Source organism: Aplysia californica, unplaced genomic scaffold (assembly GCF_000002075.1).
Source record: "Aplysia californica isolate F4 #8 unplaced genomic scaffold, AplCal3.0 scaffold00359, whole genome shotgun sequence".
Lineage (NCBI taxonomy): Eukaryota > Metazoa > Mollusca > Gastropoda > Aplysiida > Aplysiidae > Aplysia > Aplysia californica.
Window position 1 is genome coordinate 534,862 of NW_004797629.1, and position 3,856 is coordinate 538,717.

The following is a 3,856-nucleotide window of genomic DNA, read 5'->3' on the forward strand; positions in this document are numbered from 1 at the left end:
ACACACACACACACACACACACACACACTATCTTTGGTCACCTGCACTTACTTTTTGTTTCCTGTTTTTTGTTGTATTATTTGTGAGGCAGCGTGGTGGAATCAGGCTCTCGTCAATATAATCACAGGTTTATGAATTTTTTTCAAATTTTTGTTTTTTGGCTCAACACCTTCCATGCCTATTAAAGAACTCATTTCTGCTTGGATTTTTCTGAAAAACGTTGATTAAAGGCACAAAAATTGTAAATTTTCAGTTACCACGGACTCTTAAGCTAAGGTTATAACTAATCTTTGGCGGCCATTTTCTCACTAATCTTACCTCTGAAAACAGGTGACCCCCACCTCCTTCTTTCGCAAATATCTCGACTTGTATTCAAGATAAATGGATATTTTTTTTCATCTAAATAAAGACAAATGTACAAGCTTTAAGATGATACCAATAACTCTACATGGCCAAAAATTGACGAGAGCCTGATTCCACCACGCTGCCTCACATTTGCAAGTTTTGTAGCTATGCACGAGTTACGTCGTGTTTACTGATAATCATGACGTACAGTTTGTTGTCGTATTACGGAAATGTAAACAGTAACTAACTGCTCGTTCGGTTTTCTCACCCTGACCCATCTAAAAAGAAGGACAGGTTCATAGGTCACCACTTGAAATGGTTGTTAAACACACAAAAACGGACACACATTCGCAAACACACACACGCACATACACACATTCAGAGACACATATGCACTCACAAACACACACTAATACCCACGCATAGACATAGGCACGACACGTTGCGCAGACACACACGTACAAACAAACACATTCACATACTCACACGCACAAACGTATATTGCGCGCGTATGCACATACCGTCACACGCATACCCACTCACACATATAAACACAAACACGCGCACGTGCGCACACACGTGCATCTCTGTGTGTGTATGAAAAAAAGGGGAGGGGGAGGGGTGGGAGCAGAGTGAACCAGAGGAATGCAGTGTGCATTCCTGACATCATCCTTGAGATTTTGAAACATTATTTCTTTGAACGTAAGCTTAACCCAATCTGTACACCTGGGGTTATTTGTACCCCCGCGGTTGTATTCTTCACATTTTAGAATACTTCTAGTGCGAAGATCTCTCTGAAACTTCCAGTATTAAAAAACACAAAACAAGAATTTGACAGACTGCTATGCAAAGCGTACGGATCGGATTAACGAGTAAATTTCCTCTTTGGAAAGTGGTAGCACAGAGTTTCCCACGTCGTATGGATACGATGGTAAAACGCGACGTACGGATAGGGTTAAACTTAATCCTTTTTCATAGCTATCAAGTAACCGAAAGATGCGAGCCAGCCGTGGTCTATTGGGTGTTTATACGCCTCTGAATGCTGTCTCTAGTTCAAATTCTGGGCGGCTCCGAATGTCCAGTTCTCAAGCGGGTGGTTGTAAAGTGCCTCTGCTAGGTCCTACTTCTTTTCTCTCCCTCTGTTGTTTCTGTGTCTCTGCCATGCTTCGTCCCTATACTATAACATGGGCGATATTGCGTCAATGTGCTTCTCTTTCATCGTCATCCAGTGCCAGATCTGCAACAGGCATCGACAATCCAGGTTCTCTATTTATTCTTTAGCTCGGATGCTCTCAGAAAAGCTACGTTTCCCTGATCTTTTCCTAATACCCATTAGTTTTGGTTCCTTAAGTAGGTTGCTCTGGGCCTACCCCTGCCTCGTTTGCCTTTAGTTTTGCCAGTGAGAGCTAGATGTTCAAGACCCTTATGTCTATTCAGGTGTCCCCAAAACTGCATTTGTCGTTTCCTGATTGTTTATAACATTGAGCGTCCCACGTGGACTTCTATTTACTCAAACATCCGTGTAAAGTGGCTTTCCCAAGGACACAACGCCGGACCGAGCTGAGGCTCGAACTCCCAAACCTGCAATCTTACGAATGAAAGTCCGGTAGCCTAGCCACTAGGCCATCGACGCCACTGGTCCTCTTGGACAGAGTCAATAAACATTATAGCTATTTTATTAATATGTGAGGCAGCGTGGTGGAATCAGGCTCTCGTCAGTTCTTGGGCATGTAAAGTTATTGGTGTCATCTTAAAGCTTGTACACTTGTCTTTATTTGGATGAAAAAAAAATCCAGTTTATCTTGAATACAAGTCGAGATATTTGCGAAAGAAGGAAGTGGGAGTCACCTGTTTTCAGAGGTAAGAATAGTGAGAAAATGACAGCCAAAAATTAGTTATTTCCTTAGCTTAAGAGTCCGTGGTAATCATAAATTTACAATTTTTGTGCCTTTAATCAACGTTTTTCAGAAAAATCCAAGCAGAAAATTAAATGAGTTCTTTAATAGGCATTTAATAGGCATGAAAGGTGTTGAGCCAAAAAACAAAAATTTGAAAAAAAATTCATAAACCTGTGAAAAAATGCTAGTTTCTTCACTTTGATTATATTGACGAGAGCCTGATTCCACCACGCTGCCTCACATATAGAAACACAAAGCAGGGGAGATGGAGGTGGTTGTTTCGACAGGTGCTTGTGTTGGACCGCTGGCTGTTGGAGCATGTTCGCTCGACAGTACTATTGACTACATGACAAGAGCCACTCACGTCAGAGGAATCCCAGGACCAAGCTCTCACGTAGTTTCTGTACCGAGATACCTTACAATTACAAAGTTCTATCTGACATTTTTTATGTTTTCCGTTTCTAAGATCGTGAGATCTGAAGTCAAATGTTTTATCTGCTCTGTCAAAATCGTAAGGTTATTCGGAGTCGTTGTCAAGATATTCAAAGAACAGTATTTGAACAAGTTTGACAAGATGTGAAACTCAAAATCTTTAACACGAACATTTTTCCAACTAGGTACTGAGCATACAGAACTTTGCAATTCAGAGGGAGCGATCGACACATAATTTGTTTCTCTGGTCGACGACCGTTGACGATCTGTTTGTGTTAGCCTTTGTAAGGTTTTACGGTGCTCGCAACTGCATACGGTCAAATGAACGTCAAGGGGTGGATGACAACAGAAAAGTCCACATGGGGAATCAGGCTTGCTCTGCTCACCTCTCTAGCCTCAACAGCACAAAGAACGCTTCGACTATCAAGGCACCCCGGAAACATCAGCAGTTCATACGAGAGTGACAAGCATACAAAAGAGGTAGAGGAAAAAATGACGACAGTAAGGATGAGGAAAGAAAAAGCAGCAGTCCCCCCTATGTTGTCCCGGCACTGTATGAGCAGACATTGATGAATCAGCCCATTTGCAATTCTGCTGTACATAAGAACATGTTAATATCCCACCTTTGAGAAAGGCTTAGAGACAGCTTTAGTCAGTAGCACTGCCCTGGTTTTTTTTTGGGGGGGAGGTGACGACGATCTGTCTCCATCGTCGTACAGGCTCACTTAACGGTCACAGTGTACTGGCAGTACCCAGTGCTCATTTGCACGATCGTTTCTATTTGGTTCGGTTCGGTTTACTAGCCAGATTGAGACCGCAAAGCGGCTATCATGGAGGGGAGATGGCTAAAAAACAAACACACACACACACACATACGCACACACACACACACACACACACACACACACACACACACACACACACACACACACACACACACACACAACCCCTGTTCTTCCATCTAAAACTAACTTCAAAGAGTCTTTCTTTCATAATTATTGTCACCACGGTGACCTACATTTCATAATGGCCTACGGAAAGTTGAGACAGTAAATGTGTACAGTAGGTAATTGTCGGATGGATGGAGGGCACAACTGGACGTTGACCTGAAAAAAAAAGAAGAAAAAAACGAACAAACAAAAAACAACAACCGTCTTTAGATGTTGACCTGAACCCCCCCC